The sequence below is a fragment of the Sciurus vulgaris genome, assembly GCF_902686455.1.
Source record: "Sciurus vulgaris genome assembly, chromosome: 10".
Classification (NCBI taxonomy): domain Eukaryota; kingdom Metazoa; phylum Chordata; class Mammalia; order Rodentia; family Sciuridae; genus Sciurus; species Sciurus vulgaris.
In genome coordinates this window covers 18,963,721-18,981,911 of record NC_136470.1, presented here as the reverse complement: position 1 = coordinate 18,981,911, position 18,191 = coordinate 18,963,721, and the positions used below count along the sequence as shown (strand labels likewise).

Here is an 18,191-nt window from a genome sequence, read left to right as displayed (position 1 = left end):
TTTCCCTAACTTGTCTATGTCCCATGTGAATTCTGGCATTATTTCCTTACTCTTCGACTTCCATGGAATTAATGAAGTGTTGCAATAGCCAATCATAACTTGTGTTTATGGTTTAGTGTCCTGCCAGGCTTATAATTATTTTTAGTATAGATCTACTAGTTCCGTAAATGCCTTCATTATTCTTAGAGCTGAAGAAGTTGTTGGTTATGCAGAGCCTGTCTTGTCACCGTACCTTCTTTCCTGGCCACTGCTTGTAGTAAACATCCTTTTTGCTCCAGTTTAATAGAGCTGCCTGCAGAAGGTCATTTATTAGGTAATCACTTGTCTGTGAAAAATCCTAATTACTCTATGTTTGTCAAAGGGAGGAAAATAGCATTGCATCTGAATGCTGAATGAGCAGCAAACGAGAACCCAGATAAGGAAGTGGGAAGTTTTATTAAATTTGCAGATAAAAAAAAAAATTGTTAAGTGCATCTACACTTTGAGGGTTAAAAAGGAAAGATACACTATCGACTATAATAAAGATAAAAAAGCACAGAGTTTATGGTGTTTTCAATTTGGAGTTAAAGTAAAAGGAAAATAATTTATGAACATTACAGAGACATATATTTCTTCCTGTGGAATTTTAGTGCCCCCTGCTGATCCTTAAAAAAATGTGTTCTGGGTTTGTTTGTTTTTTTGTTTGTTTTTTGATTTCATTCAGAGTGGTTTCTGTTTTTTCTGGATAGAGAGCTATTTCTCTATTATGGAATAGAGAACATTTTATACATGATATTCTGCCTTTGCAATACTATCATGTATTAGTATCTTCACCTTCTCATAGGAAAAAAAAAATGATTTTCCAAAAGTTATATTCCCAAACGTTAAAAGAAAGAAGGCAAAGAGTTTGAAATAATTGTATCAAAATTAAACTGGTTGAACTTGCTAGTTAAAATGAAAGGTAAAGTCATCACTGCTTAGAAAGAAGACCTTGATAAAAACAAATATACATAATGGTATTACTGTTTCCTAGATGGATGTTTGTTGAAATAGATGCATTGTTTGTGTTCATATCAATTCACAATCAGACACAGGTCAGGCAGGATAGACAACATCACCAATGACTACTCACTGTAAATATTAATCGAGTCCATGTTTGAGTCATCTCTTTACCTAATCGGTGCAATATTAGTCTTCCCATCTGATGGGTGAGAAAAATGAAATTCATAAAGCTTTTGTAACTTATCCAGCTTTAAGACACCATCAGCCCAGAATGAGCTAATCAGATTTAAGGAAGAGAGGAAGTTTGAAAGTCCAACCAATACAATTTGAATATCAGATCAATAGCAAAAGATGTTTAGGATAAGTGTGTCCCTTGCAATATTTGGGGTATACTTATACCAAAAAAAAAAGTATTTGATATTTTTTGGAAATACAAATTTAATCAGGCATCCTACATTTTATCCAGCAACCCTAACCCAACATCTTCCAGAGAACCTGATTCTTTCTGTAGTTTCAAAAGGAGGCTCTGCTCTGAGAAAGAAGAAAAACAAACCTGTAGCCCTAGTCCCCACACATTTCTTGAAATGCAAAAATGCTAAGAGGCTCCTCTAAACTACCTCTGTAGATATTTTTACTCCCATCACCTATCCTGGTTGGAATAGAAAATCACTAGGATAACCTAGGACCAGATAAGCCCCCAGGTCGAAAAACTAGATGGTATGGTTTTTCACTTCGCTCTCCAGTTTCTTCTCTCAGCAATTCCTACGAAATTGCAGTTTGGCATTTGATGCCTTCCTTCATAATGGATGAATATAAAGATATAAGATGCCATAGGATAAAAGATGGGATACTTGTCATTACATAAGCTCAGAAACCAAAAAGTTCCACATAATGCCATCTTTGGTATAACAAATTAGGTATTATTGCATGTATTACTCTAATTTTGTATCACACTTCCTAATAATACTTATTTTAGAAAAATTGGTGTTTTTATTACACATGGTTTAGAAGAGACTTATAGTTCATTCACTATCATATTTTTAAATTATTCTTTTTTTTGAACAGTGGTTTTGTTAGTGAATTTCAATTTTAGTCTCTTGGTATATTATGATTTCCTGGACCCACTAGATATGGAGACATTCCTGTTGTTGATGTTTTCTCCTATGAGAATAATTCATTTTTAAAGAAAAATATCATTTATTTATCAGAACTCAGACTGCTATTGCTACACATTACCTGCAAATATTTTATGAGGTTTCTCCTTTTTTATTTTTATTTATTTATTTTTTTACTTTGAAAACTCGTAACGGCTCAGTGAGGGTGAAAGCTATGACTGAAAGATGAAAATGACAAGGACAGTCTCACACAGAGGTTAAAAAGGGCTCTGATTTGGGGACTATTGGTGGTTTGGTGACATCCATCTTAGTATATATTTCTAGAACAGTGAATATCACATTGTTCCACTTGCCAAAATGTCATGAATTTAAAGTTGGCCTCAGAAAATACCATCAATGCTGGCTGTGAAATTTCCTCTGACTTAAGTGGAAGAACAATATTACATGCTTTCTTTTGTGCAAGAACTGTTATTATTAAAGCAATTTACATCAATGTCAGTTTTTCTGGGCCAGTCATAGACTCAGAATGCCTGATTATAGACTTTGAACTAGTTGAGTCAATGAAGACACTTAAAGAGAGTTTAGAAGAGTTTAGAAAGATTTATAATTGACTTTTGAAAAATCTAATTTAGCATCCCTACCCAAGAAGATCATAGGCCAATATCCGTCCACACATAAGACAAATATAAGACAGAGATGGCCAGGAGCAGCGGTGCACAACTATAGTCCCAGCAACTCAGAAGACTGAGGCAGGAGGATCACAAGTTTAAAGCCAGCCTGGGCAGTTTAGGAGGTCTTCTTCTGAAAAACTAAAAAGGGCTAAGGGGGTAGCTCAGTGGTAAAGTACCCCTGGGTTCCAAGCCCAGTACTGAAAAAAAAAATAAAAATACGGATGAAACTATTAAGAGATGAAAATAAATAATAAAATAAGAATATCTGACATGAGAAAGAGATACCAGAGATTCAGACAAACACTTCACATTTAGTGGGAGGCTATCATCATGGAAAGTAATGAACAAGAACAGGAAACACCATGTGGAAGAGGGAAGACTCTGGGCCTGAACAACTCAGCATTGTTGCACAGGATACTCTTGAAAGCTACTTCCAAGCTGAGGCTCCAAGAGACTCTGATTATTGGAAAAGTCTCATACTTTTAGGATGCAGGAATAGATGACAAGAAAATGACTGACATTTGTGAGGAAATGTCTTTTATAGCTAATATCTTTTTAATTCACTCATCTTTTCTTCAGGTATATTTTAGCCCAATATTTTGTTTCAGAGAGTATTTAAGTTTGGATACTTGTGATATGAATGGCTGCAAGAAATTAAAGTTAGCTATGGATATGTTATTATAATTCTTTGATGGATGACAGTGTTTTTCAAGTGTCTCTGATCCTATTTCGCTAGATTTAACTTTCATTATTTTATATTTTAGTTTCTTATTTCAGTGAATACACATTTCAGGAGACTTAGTACACAAAGAAAGCCACACTGAGGCACATCATAAGTAAGGAGTTGAGTAAAAGTAATTTCCAGGACCGAAAAGGAAGAAATCCAATGTATCTATGTGACAGCCACTCAGTATTAAGAAACCATGAAGGTCAGAAGGGAACAGGATGATATCTTAAAGTGCTGATAGAAAAAAATTCCTCAACCAGAATTTTACATGCAGGAAAAATATATTTCAAAAGTAAAGGTAGTTTTAAAAAAAAAAAAAGTCCTGCCATTTGTGACAAAGTAGATGCATCTGGAGAACATTATGTAAGTCTCACTTACATATAGAATCTAAAATAGTTAAAGATGCAGAAGCCAGAGTAGAATGGTGGTCATCAGGGGTTACAGACAGGAGGAAATGAAGCAGTAATGGTCAAATGCAAAAGTGTCAGTTATTTAAAAAACAAAAATGTTCCGAGATCTATTGTACTTCTTGGAGCCTATGATAAACAATTCTGTATTGTGTACTTAAAATTTTGCTAATAGGATAGATCTTATGTACTTTTGTTACAAAAGCAGGTGGACACAAAGAAGCAGCTGCGAGCTTCTGGAAGTGGTGGGTATGTTTATGGAATTGATGGTGATGGTAATGTGATGGTGTCACAGATGTGTACTTATCTCCAAACACCAAATTGTATGCATCAGATTTCTACAGCTCTGTTTATGTCACTCACACCTCCATCAAATAGTTCTGAAAAAACAATAATAGACATTTTCATATAAAATAAAAAATTGTCCCCAGAACTATACATACAGAATTGGTAGAGGAAGTTTTTAAGCTTGAAAGAGATGATATCATATGGAAATTCAAATAATGAGAAAGGAATGAAGAACATGGAAAATAGTAATTATCTGGGTTGATAAAAAAAATGGTTTTTGCTTTTTTTCCTCTTGTTTTTAAAACACATTTAATTGTGTAAACCAAATATTACCATATTGCAGGATTTATCACATGTTAAAAATGTAACATTTATAACAACTATGGTATAGGAGCTGGGGTGGAACACATGAAACCACATGGTTTTAAGCTTTCTACACTATACAGAAAGTGGTATAAACCACTTTGTACTGTTCATTCAACCTGTAAGAAAAAGAAAATCACACAAGGGAAATAGCTTAAATGTCAAAAGAAAATTCAAAATTGATTTCTGACATTTAAAAATCATCCCAAAAATCTAGGGAAAAAAAATAGAGAATGAAAAACAAAGAGGAATAAAAATAATAATAATAAAATGAAGACACAAACTCTTTCATATTGATAATGAGATTAGACATAATGGAGTGGCTTTTCAATTAAAAGGTAGAGATCGCCAGAATGAAAACAAGTGAAACTCACCTAAGAAGACCTCTAAATACAAACACATCAGGATTGAGAACACATGGATGAAAATACTCCATGCAAACAATGCTCCTAAGTCTGCAGCAACTCTACTAATAATTTGTAAGTCAAATAATTTGTAAGTAATTTTTCAAGTCAACAGCTATTCTTAATAACAAAGAAGCTATTTCACAACAACAGAAGGAGAAATTCAGCACAAGGATATAGTAAAATGAGCATACTTGTAGAAGCAGAACATCAAGAGAAAATTAACAGAATTAAAGGGCAAAATAGACAAACCCACAATCATAATTTTAGATTTTTAAGTTCCTTTTTTAGCAACTTATAAACTAGACACTAAATCAGCAGACCCAGAAGTCATGGATAACACTGTCCATTCCAGCACATTGATCAGAATATTTGGAAGTTTATGTTTTTTAACTGGAAGGATGATATATCAGAATAAAGTTTTAATGATGGTCACATTAATATGTGATAGTTTATTTCTAAATATAGCTATAGATTACATATTTCTATGTAAGTATTTCAAAAGCTTGTAAGGCACATACAAGAATTAGAAATTGTCCATTATAACGAATGAAATGTTGAAGATTCGTCAACTCAACGGCGTTCCACATAGTACAGGGAGCAGTGAAGAGGTCAGATGAATTTGAGTAAATACCCACTGTGACACTCCCAAGTTACATAACCTGGGGTGCATTACTTAATCTCCAGGACCCAGCATATTCTCTTCTGAAAATGGAGATAATGATAGTGAGAGCACATTTCATTGGGTTAAGTAAGATGTTAACATGGGAGTATTAACCCTGTCACCACATCATTATCAAAACCAGGGGCCAGATTTGCTTTACATCTTGGTAAATAAATACATTTTTATTTGGAAAGTACACATAAATCAAACTCATGATGATCACAAGGAGTCTTTGAACACTGTTGAAGTCACTGGAGATTTATTCTGCAAAGCTACTAAGATCAGATCTGAAAAGTTCAAATCTTTACACCAAAGCAGGACCCCTATGGTTCAAAAGTCTTTGCTTGGAAATACATATGCCTGAGTAAAGTTTTCAATTTGTTTCTTTTTGAAATTCAGGCAGTTTCCCCTCTGTTGCCCCCAAATATATTTCTCATTTCCTTCTCCAAGTTGACAAAGAATATTGATTTTGATAGGGAGAGACTTCCCTCCAGAGAGGTCACAGGGTTTATAACTGTTTTCCCTTCCTGATACTGGCTGCTTTAAAATGTCATTTAAACTGTTTGCTCTTCTGAGCACTAAAAAAAAAAAAAAAAAAAAAAAAAAAAAAAAAAAAAAATCTATAGCCAGCAAGAGAACCTAAAAAACTGACATGAGTCAAGACCACCTGCCTCCTCATGGGACTAAAGTTTGAAGTAAGGGTTTTTTTCCTCTCCTATGGGTTGACCTTTCAATCAGTAAAGTCCAGTTTTTAAATAACTTGCCCAGGAATCTAAGATGTTTTTCAACAAGTTTTTCCAAACTGACAAAAGTTAGAGTGGGAACTGCCTGTATTTTAGATACAACTATTCCCATTGATACTATTCAGGAAAGTTTTCTTAAATAAGAAAAAAAACCCAAGAATGTTTCTCTTAACTGGTAGGTTATTATTCTGAGTTCATCAAAGAAAAATATTCAAGTTCATTTTGGAGGTAAAATGTATAATTAAATATGTTTCTTTTGGGGAAGCCTCTTGGAATTGCCTTCAAACAAAACTTTTGTAAAAAATGAACTAGACAAAATCTTTTTTCCAGTTACAACTAAACTTTCTTAACAAAATTGCAAATCCAGAAAACTGAGTTTTCATTTTACAAAACATGAATGTTCCCACTAAATGAATGTCCACCAAAAATATAAAGTGTTGCTACACCCTAACTTGTGAATTCCCAAAGTACAGTGGAACATGAGGGCAACTGAGGCGGGGAAATTACTCTTCACCCTCCAACACTCAGCATGTCAAGTACCAGCTTTCAGGGACGTGGCTGGGTTGAAGTTGGAGGCTCAGCTTCACTTGCACTGGCAGAATTTGAAGTCTATGTAAACGGTCACTTGGGTGTGTTTTTTTTTTTTTTTTTTTTTTAACTATAAAGAATTCCAAAAACTATTTGCCACCGTCTAAACCCATAGCAGCTAAACCATGATCAATTATCATGATGACAGCAAATTGTGCAATGTGGATGGACATGACCACATCTTCAAAATGCTACAGGTAACTACAAAAATCCCATCAGTGAAGGTGACATGCCTCCGGCTCTCATTTACTCATGATTTGTGATTAAGCTTCCTACAAGGTATTGCCCTGTGCTAGCCAAGTATTTCCAATAATGTCTCCTGTATGTTAAGGAAAGAAGACCTGCTGGGCGCAGTGGCTGCACACCTGTAATCCCAGCAGCTAGGGAGGCTGAGACAGGAAGATCGCAAGTTCAAAGCCAGCCTCAGCAACAGGGAGGCAAGGTGCTAAGCAACTCAGCGAGACCCTGTCTCTAAATAAAATACAAAATAGGTCTGGGGATGTGGCTCTGGGGTTGAGTGCCCCTGAGTTCAATCCCCGGTACAAAGAAAAAAGAAAAGACCTAAGAGTAAACCCTGCACTTGTAAACTGAGAAGCATGTATATTCAATTTCAATATGTAGTGCATATTAATGTTAAATTATGCTAATTAATATCAATATATCCATCAAAGAAAGAAAAGAAGAAGATGCTATAATTTACTAAGAATTCTGGTAAATTTCAGTTCTCACTAAATGAAAAAGGGTGTCCAAGAGCCATGCTGTATTACTTAAAAATAAAAGGCTCATCTCCCTACACAGTAATGTACTTTGTTCCATCTTTGATTTCACAGGCTAAACTGATTAGCAGCTCACCAAGAACTGTGAGAATTATTCAAAAGAACTAGAAAAGGGAAAATGGGATGTTGTGAGAAAGTCACATAAAGAACAGTGAATTATACTTAGGTACTTTGCCTCCTAGAGCTCAAAATGAAAAAAAAAAAAAAAAAAATCCACTGCTTTTTCTTTTAGCCCAATGAGAGGAATACTTTATCAAACATTTCTGAAAGTAAAGCATCCCACTGGTTTTATTTTATTAAACGGGAAACAAAACACATTGCTTTATTAGAGTCGTTTCAAGAGTGCATCAAAGCTGTGGACCATCAACAGCGAAATCAAAGACCAAAAAACATCACAACTGCCACATTTTTCCCCCACCAAAATATAATTGACTATAATTAATGTAGAATTGAAAGATGACTGGTAGAAATACAACTAAATTGCATGCCAAAGCGATTACATATTTAATAAATAACCGTAATGTCATATTATGATCATTGAACCATTTATATTCCTCATTAGATAGCAACGTGTAATTGTTGGATTTAAGAACTCCCATTGCATCACATACTCAATCCAAGCAATTTTTCCCATTGGTTTTGCTACAAGAGACCCAGACCTCAATCATCCTTTTATTCAGTTGGGTTGTAAACGTGAGTTCAAGCAGAAATGAGTTCAATTTCATTTTTTTTTTTTCCTGAGAAAATAAGTTCTGAGCAGGTAGGAGATCACACATTCGAGCTTTGAAGTGAATGGCCAGATTACAGTTCCCAGGGGCAAATCCAATGCACTCCCGTAACCATGTCTTCCCAGGTATTTTTTCAGAGTCCCACCCTGGTGAGTCTGATGCCATGAGTAGGAATTCATCTCCCATATTTTCAGCTCCTCTCTGCCAGGTACATGTGGATTTTTTTAATGTAGCATATAAAGAAACAAGATGCGAAATAAGCAGCTTCTGCTGTTCACTTATCTCCCTTTAGTCCTGTATAGTCAGGATATGATTAAAATACTTCTCATGGAACCTATAATACAGTGTTTTGATTAAGAATATAGGCTCTGTTGTAATCCCAGCGGCTTGGGAGGCTGAGACAGGAGGATCGTGAGTTCAAAGCCAGCCTCAGCAAAACTAAGGTGCTAAGCAACTCAGTGAGACCCTGTCTGTAAATAAAACACAAAATAGAGCTGGGGATGTGGCCCAGTGGTCAAGTGCCCCTGAGTTCAATCCCTCAATCCCCAGTACCAAAAATTTTTTAGAAATTAAAAAAAAAAAAAATAGATATATATGTATGTATATATATATGACTCTGAATTCATACAAATATTAGAATCTCTTCTGTCACTTAATAGCCATGGCATTTATAAGAAACACATTAATCTCTTCATACTCAGTTTTTCATTTTGTAAAATCAGGATAAGAAAGACCATCTTTTTAAAGACCTCTTTGTCATTTTTCCCAACCATTCACCCTGATATAAATTGCACAAATTCTGATAGGCTCCCAAATATAAATGATGGAAAATGAAAAGAGAGTTGAAGGGGAGGAGAAAAATCATGGTCTCTCCCCTCAAGACCACAAATTCTCTCTTAGACTCCAAAAATGAAGAAATGGGATGACACAATTTCTGCTGAATTTGGTTGGCCCAGCTTCTCCTAGAGTATGTCTTCTGGGTTGCGCTTTCTCTAATCTTTGTCTCTGACTCATGACTTTCGTTCGTATACCAACTAGATTAGGTAGAGGGAAATGAGAGGGGTGGTATGAAAAATGGTGGAATGAGACAGACATCATTGCCCTATGTACATGTATGATTACACGAATGGTATGAACCTACACTGTGCACAATCATGGAAACAAAAAGATGAGATTGACTTATCTCACTTAGCATGATATTCTCTAATTTCATCCATTTGCCTACAAATGCCATAATTTTATTATTCTTTATGGCTGAGTAGTTTTCCATTGTGTGTGTGTGTGTGTGTGTGTGTGTGTGTGTGTGTGTGTGTATCACCGTTTCTTTATCCATTCATTAACTGAAGGGCATCTTGGTTGGTTCCACAATCTGGCTATTGTGAACTGAGCAGCTATGAACATTGATGTGGCTGCGTCAGTGTAATATGCTGATTTTAAGTCTTTTGGGTATAGGCCAAGGAGTGGGATAGCTGGGTCAAATGGTGGTTCCATTCCAAGTTTTCTAAGGAATCTCCACACTGCTTTCCATAGTGGCTGCACTAATTTGCAACCCCACCAGCAATGTATGAGTGTACCTTTCTCTCCACATCCTCGCCAACACCTATTGTTGTTTGTATTCTTGATAATGACCATTCTAATTGAACGAATGATCTTGCTGATAAGCGGATGATGACACATAATGGGGGTGGGAGGGGCAAAAATGGAGGAAGGAGGGGCTGTATAGAGGGAAAAGAGGGGTGGGAGGGGTGGGGGGGAAGGAAAAAAATAACAGAATGAATGAAACACCATTACCCTATGTAAATTTATGATTACACAAATGGTATGCCTTTACTCCATGTACAAACAGAGAAACAACATGTATCCCATTTGTTTACAATAAAAATAAATTAAAAAAAAAGACTTAGGTCATCTGTTTCAGTATTTCAGATAATCATAGATCAAAAGCTGGGCAAACCAACCATATTAACTAGCATTTATAAATTTCTCTTGACCCATTTCTTTAAGTTTGCTCATAACTGTTCTATTTATGCAAATATGTGCATACTGGCATGCTTATGCTTACAAAAATATGTAATTTTTCTCTATTTTATTGCATAAAATGGCTTATGAAGTGTTCTGTCTTGTCTACATGTTTCTTAAATAAATCTCTTTTTTTAAGTAAAAAAAAGAAACCAAAAGATGTACCCCATTTGTGTACATTGAATCAAAATGCAGTCTGTAAAAAATGAAAAAAATAATTAAAAAATGAAATGCGTACACATTCACTTATTAAATTCAATTGAGACTTTATCAATGACCTGGCAAATTATGGACATCCCAACTTCTCCAATGGCCCAGCAGCCTCAAATGCCATGTGAAGCCAAACCCTAAAATCCACCGAGAGGCTGAGAAGGTATTTGATTCAGACTGTGAATAACAGCTCTCAGTTCAGGTTTCTCAATGATCCTTGCCAGGAAAACCGTGGAGTAGCCTCATGGTTCACTGAGGTATCAGCCAGCGCCCCTGCTGAATCTTGTGAGACGCTATTCCATTAGTCACATGGACTATTTCAAATGCAGCCACAACTAAGAGTATGTGACAAACATACTCCCGAGTTATGACTGTGTCTAACATTGGACCCACATCAAACTGTCTCACACCATAAATCTTCAAGAAATGACGAATTGCACACTCCAGCAATGAATGACGCATTCAGCATGGTGACAATGCTTTCGGTTTCTAAAGCTTTTCATGGTAACTTATTTTCCTGACTCTCCTTTGATTCTCTTTTCTTGAGATGACATGTGAGCAACTTCCAAATTCATGATTTCCTTATTTAATTTCCAATCCAACCTGGAAATAAATAAATAATAATAACAAATAACAACAACCAACAAACAAACACAGAAACACTTAGGATCATCTCAGTTCAAGGCAGTCAGCATGACCAGCTCCTGGTGCAAGGTTGGCAATAATTTGCTTCATGCCAGATTTTGCTTCAATAAAACAGGACCATAAGCAGTTAACTATGCTATTTGACCTCTCAGGCTGTCCATTTTGGCCCTGTACTCTTTTCAGTATCACGCTGTGAAATAAAATTTATAGGAGACTATTGTTTTGGACTAGCCTTCTGCATTAGACCCCAGAAAACAGGACAAACCAGGATGAAGTCACTCATGCCAGGTGGCATCTAATCACAATAATCACATAGAATTTGGAAAGGGGTCAATTAAAAAAAAAAAAAGAAAAAAGGGAAACAACAACCAATCAACCTGAGCCAGCCTATTAAAGCAGTCACCTGTTTTGACCCTATAAAGATAGTAACTTTGAAATCCGTGTTTGTTTTCTGTTCTTTCTTCAGTCCTTTTTTCTGGAAGGCTAAACTCTCCTACCCACTTCATTAGAACCGTTCTATTCTATAGAAGTTGGCGTTATCCAATTCTGGAATCCCAAGTTCTAGCTTATTATAATCTTGAAACCAAATTTGTTATTTTGTCTTTTTGACAGCTGTGATGTGTGAAAATAATAAATGCATTATTTTAACCATCATTTGTTTAATGACACTAAGAAATCAATAAAGAGATGAGAAAAACTTGAGCCAGGAGCCTGTTCATTACAAAAATAGCTACTGGGTGAAGAACGCTTTTCACCAGTCAAGTGTTCCGAACTCTCGACACAGTAAGTGGTTACGAGAGGTGTTGGACCCCCTCATGTCTTCTAGCTACTGCCTGGGTATGTCAGTGTCTTTTGACCCGAAACCTGACCTGAAAATAAATAGCACAAAAATACTTCTGTCAGTAGGAAAGGCTTGGAAGCTTTGGGTACAAAAATTAAATAAAATGGAATAATGATAGATAAAATGCCTTATCTCTCACTACCAACCAAACACAAGTTTATAAATTGTGAGAGGAAATGTCCAGGTGAGAAATCATGATAATCAGGGCAGTGCTTATCCCCTCTCTGCACATAGCTTTCCATACAAACACGGAGCAGCAAACACAAGTGAGAAATGGTTGCCGTAGAGGAAGAAGGGCATTCGGCAGGAAGGTCGTTCCCAGAAGAATTGCACAGAAAACGCCACACCACGCACACTGAAACACATTTGCTCTCCCGTCCTCTTCTCCTCATCCCCACCATCTCCCACTTCCACATCTGGAGCCAACATCTTTGTCAGCTTTTTTTTTTTTTTTAATTTTGTGTAATTAAAACCAAGAATAGTGAAAATGATTACATAAATGCACAAGTGCCTAGTTTTGACCAGAAGTGACACTACTCTCTGTATCCCAACTGGATCTGATTCAGAAAGCAAGGAGGAGAAATGAGCTTAAGTGAAATATAAAATGAAGAAAGGGTATAAATTGTACCTTTTATTTTTTCAATGGGAACAAAATTTACATATCTCTCTCTTTTTTTTAACTCAAAACAGCTAACATTTCAGCAAACAAGCTGCTTCTTGTTTTCATCCAACCATCTTGAAAAGCAGTGCAGAGCAGAAGTTGCTTTCTGCATGAAATATGGTAGGTTGAAAAATGGTTACCATCCACGGGCGCATTCCAAAACTACCCTTATACAGGTTTATTTAGACTGGAGTTTATTTCAAATTCTCTTCTCTACTCTGCTACAATCATTGACTCAGAATCTTCTATATCACCAAACCATTGCCTTGTTTACAAGTCAGGCATCATTTAAAGCTTCATTAACTCTGATAGGCCAGGAACAAAGTCATAGTGTCTTCCCCATTAACCTTTGAAAAGGCAGTAACTTAGGGCCTCTGATCTATTAGGTTGTACTTCAGGATGTCTATTACTGTACTTCAGTCTTACCACTTATCAGCTATACAGTCTTAGATATGCCTATCCCTCAAATCTTCATCTATAAAATTAAGAATATTGTTGTGTGGATTTAATTATATATCGACTCATTTAAAGAGTTAGTGAATTACTTTCACATACCAGGAAATGTTCTAAGCACTTGAAGTATGGTGATCAAGAAGACAGGCAAGTCCTTGCCCTGTGAACTTTAGATTCCATTTAACAAAGAAGTGAACAAGATAATGTTCATGGTATGTGTTGTGAGTCAAATAAAGGGAGTGGTATGTTACAAAGTGAATGGGCAAGGGGGGCTTTGTGGATGACATGGTCAGAGATGGCCTCTCAAAGGAGGTGACAATTGAGACCTGGCACAAAGGGGTGGAGGAAGTCCACCAAGCCTAGACTCAAGTACACTTTTCTAGGCATGTGGCTCAGAAAAGTCAAAGAAGGCTCTAGGGGTTGTGAGAGCCCACATTTTAGAAAAAATAGAAAAGGCCCAATCAAAGTTGGCAATAAAATGAAACACTAGGCCCAGGAAATATAAACTGGCCTGCCTGTAGACTGGAGAGCTTGGAGACTATCTGGGTGTCTTCTATTTGCTCGTCCAAATCCCCACTCCACCCTGTCCTTCTGCTCTATGACCAGGAGGCTGGTTTCTATTTCAATGACAGAACCCTTGAATTGGCCTGAATTGGCCGGTGTAGGCCACCAGCAGGAGCTCAGAGTTCAAGGACAGTGAGGAGGGGTTCTATTTGCCCATATGACTTCCTACTAGGTATCTTTCTTCTATGAAGCCACAACTCCATTAGTGTCCTTCTCCATACAGCTGTGGAGATTCCAGATTCCTGTGAACTCCTCCTTCCCTTGCATTTTCAGGACTCAAGGTGGAAATGGCTTCCTACCTTTGCTGGCCCCAAGGGTTTCGACCATCCAGCACAGCAGCACAGGTGTCTCTAACCCTGCCCACAGGGTTCAGTCTCTTCACTAAATAGTCCTTCACTAAAGTTTCCTTGGATCACTCAAAATGACTGTGCCAACCTTTTTCTTGCTAGAACCCTGACTGATGCGTACAATGGAGTAGTGATCTCTGGTTAAATGCCAAAGGACATAACACACGTAAAATAACTAGGAGTGTGTTTAGTAAGCACTTGTGTATACCTATCCTCATTACGATTTTCCTGTTTAGGAAAAAAGACTCGCTCACTAATGCATGTGAATATCACATTAGCATTATCAGAGCTGCACTAAGTAACCCTGATTTTGCTTTCTTGGCCAGTGACCAACAGTGACCAGGACAAGGTATGCATTTGTGACCTTGGGACAGCAAAAAGTGAACATGTTCAAGTAGAATGCTTGATTCTCTGTTTCATACTTCTCACATGAAAATGAATAATGACATATGAATATATAAGATTGATCAAGAAGCTCAGATTAGGTTAAAAGATATAATTCCATGTTAAAAAATATGAGATGATAAATAACGTAATGATGTAAAATTAGTTTTGGTCTCATAAACATCACTTCAATAAATTGTGTAAACATAAGATATCCATTAGCTGAAAAATTGTAAGGTGTTCTCAAAATGTACAGTGAGAATGGTTGAATTTACTGTACCTAAAATGTGGCTTGCAATATTAAATTCTTATTTCTGCTCATAAAAGAAGGATATATTGAAATGTATACAACAAAATATCAGACCTGAATATATACCATTCATTTTATAAAAACATGAAGCTTCTCTCAAGACTATTTAGATGAAATTTCTGATTCCTTCATTGTAAAATATGAGTAGGAAGACATTTAACAAACTGTGTAAACATAGAATGTATTTGCATACTCTTCTGCAAGACTCTAGCAATTTCTTCTCATAGAATTCCCTCTAAAATTATAAGTTTTATGTTCATCTGGGAAAGCTGCAGAAGAAGTTTGAGCAGGAATCTGGTGGTTATGATCAGTAGAAATAATCTCAGGACTCACCCTTCATTCCGCAGGAGTTTGGGTCACTGTATGTCAGTTATTTTTCTAATGATCACAGCAAAATAATCAGCTGGTAAAATGGAAGCTTGACAATTTTTCATTGACCTTGTCATGTGTAGGGAAACTTAATAGTGTTCACCTAATTGAATTATTCAGTCTCAAAACTAATACTTTGCCAAGTATAAATTTGAAAATTGTGTGGCAATATTGAACTATATACCATTTTTTACCAAGTCCCCAAATTTATGCCTTGTCATTCTTTCCTCTTACCTTAAGGGAATTATATTTCTGTTTCTAAAATACAGGTTTCCTTTGGGAATGAATTCAGTGAAGCCAGTAAGCAGGGCTATTGGAAACTTCTGTCAAATGTTAAGCATCAAAAGAGCTATTCCAAGGGAAGAATGACTGAGTTAAGCAGCGTTGAGGAAAGAGAAATGGTTTAACTTTTATTATCCGTATGGGGGGTTCAAGAATTTTAGGCATAAACCTTCCAATAAATCACTTTGTTTTCCTTCTACTACAATGGATATTGATTGAAGTTATGAAGAATAAAAAAATACTTTCTGTTCATTCTACCAGAATCTGTTTGAAGAAACCCTAGATTTCCCTATTTTTCAAACTTCCTTCTCCAAGCTAATCTCCCAGCCTTATAACTTGCTCTTCCTTTATTCATCCACTTATTAAACATATATTTATAGAATGCTTACATGCTAGAAATAATTCAAAACAAAAGGATATGAAAATTTATTAAACAGACATGGTTTTTCCCATGATAATGGTAATAACCTCTAACTGTAAGATACTAACTTCATAGTCACAGGATAAACAAAACCATTTCATTACAGTCACATCAGGATTCTGCAAAAGATGAAAACAGGGAGCACATCCTTGCCACACCTTTATTTAACCTGATATTTATACAAAGTGTCAAGGAGACCATCAAGATCAAAAAGAATTGAGAATGCCATGATATTAATATCAGATTTGATCTATTGAAATTTTGCCTTACCTGGGAGGTTAAATCAATTGCAGCACTGCAGGAAGAGTCTCCACAAAAGGAATTGGACAGGGAATTTTTTCTGAGCAAGGGCAGTCGTACGTGTGCACTCCCTGCCGCAGGTAAACATATCACGTCTCTTCCAGAATGCACTAAATCTTTCATTCTTCTCTAAATACTTTCTAAAGTACTTGCTTTCTTTAACTTTAAAAAAAAAAATCTACTTCATTTCTTTTCAAGGCGTTTATGCCATTCAGGGTTAACTTTTCAGCAAATGGCAATTCTTAATGACCCACTTTCTAAATGGAAAATGAAAAAAGAAAAAAAAATCTCACAACAAATCCTCAAAGTAGAGAAGCAATGGCACTTCTAAAAGTAAGCTCCCATTCAGCTCCAGGGCATCCTTAATACTCACAGATCTCGTCTTCTTATGGATTTAACAACTGTGCTTTAATCTGCTTAAGTTCTGGTACTCATATCTTCCACAATTCCTTTTGATAAAACTAAATAAGCTTATAGAGACAGTGCTGTCCCTGAGATTGCAAATTAAGGAGTTACCAATCAAAAGAGGAAGATAAAGAAGATTTGTGACAACAGCAATGCTTTTAAAAGGCAATTCTGGACTTGTTCTAAGTCAGAGATTGAGTATCAAGGAAGAGAAATAAGAAAAGCTTCAACTTTCCATCCCAGGTACAGACACTAGAAAGTGGGGGTTTGGAGAAAATGAAGAAGGCAGCTAGCCTGGTGTCCTAGCTCTGCCCCTAGCCTGAGCAGGGCAACTTCCAACATAGCCACTTCCCCATTTCTCCTCTAACAAGGTTGCCCACCAGTCTTGACTGTTTGATGGCTGCCTCCTTTATTCTCAAAGCATTTCCAATCAGAAGATACCTTTTAAGTGACTATGCTTTCAAACACTGGAAAATACTTACATTGGTAAAAAACAAAAATCACATTATTTGCATTTAAAGACACATGGCAGTTATTATAAAGACAAGTGTACTTTATTTAAAATAATTTATAACAACTTAATTCATATTTCAGCAAACCGGGATTTTATTTTTAAAATATGTTAAAAATTGTATTAAAATAATTGAGTCACATTAAAATGAAAACTTCAAAACGCTCCAAAATTTGTTGCTCAAAATTCCTTATTGTTCTGGGAATCATTCCAAACTTTTAAAAAATTGTTCATCAGAAAAACAAGTCCAGCAAGCTTTTGAAAGTAGGTGCTGAAACTGAAGGAAGCAAGCTATTGTACAGAAGCCTTATGCTCTTTCCAACTTGCCCAAATCTGGGCCAGTCGGGGTTTAGAAAACCATGGAAGCTTCTTGGTGCAAATGAACAATCCACTCTGGCAAATGACTCAAGTTATTTAAATAGTCTACTGATAACAGTGGAAGACCATTTGTGGACAGGCAAGAAATGTGGCTATTTGGACCTTTATGCATATTCCAAACTACTCTCCAGATATATATCAGAGAATCTTAAATGAATTTTAATTAGTATTTATTAAATTCTAAGTGCCTAGGACTTTGCAAGGCCACTGTTGTTGTTCCATCCAATAAGGTAGCCACTTACCACAGGTGGTCATTTAAACATAAATTTAGATGAAGCGCCCTGTTACGGTTTGGATATGAAGTATCCCCCAAAAGCTCATGTGTGAGACAATGCAAGAAGGTTCAGAGGAGAAATGATTGGCTTGTGAGGGTCTTAATCTAATCAGTGAATTCATTCCCTGATAGGATTAACTGAGTGGTAACTGGAGACAGGTGGGGTGTGGCTGGAGGAAGTGGTTAATTGAGGGCGTGGCCATGGGGTATATATTTGTATCGGGCAAGTGAAGTCTCTCTCTGCTTCCTGATCACCATATAAGCTGCTTCCCTCCTCCACACTCTCCTGCCATAATGTTCAGCCTCACCTTGAGCCCAGAGGAATGAAGCGGGCCTTCTATGGACTAAGACTTCTAAAACCA

The 18,191-nt window shown here is 36.3% G+C and overlaps 1 long non-coding RNA gene across 1 annotated transcript; it reads right to left on the bottom strand.

The window, feature by feature from the left end:
• Window positions 1-10,466: 10,466 nt before the first annotated feature.
• LOC306638281 lies at window positions 10,467-16,885 on the bottom strand. The gene is made up of 3 exons (XR_013757459.1): window positions 16,635-16,885; window positions 16,232-16,518; window positions 10,467-11,287 (listed from the first exon to the last, which is right to left on the bottom strand). It is a non-coding gene; the product is annotated as an uncharacterized lncRNA (long non-coding RNA).
• Between the last annotated feature and the right edge of the window lie 1,306 nt (window positions 16,886-18,191).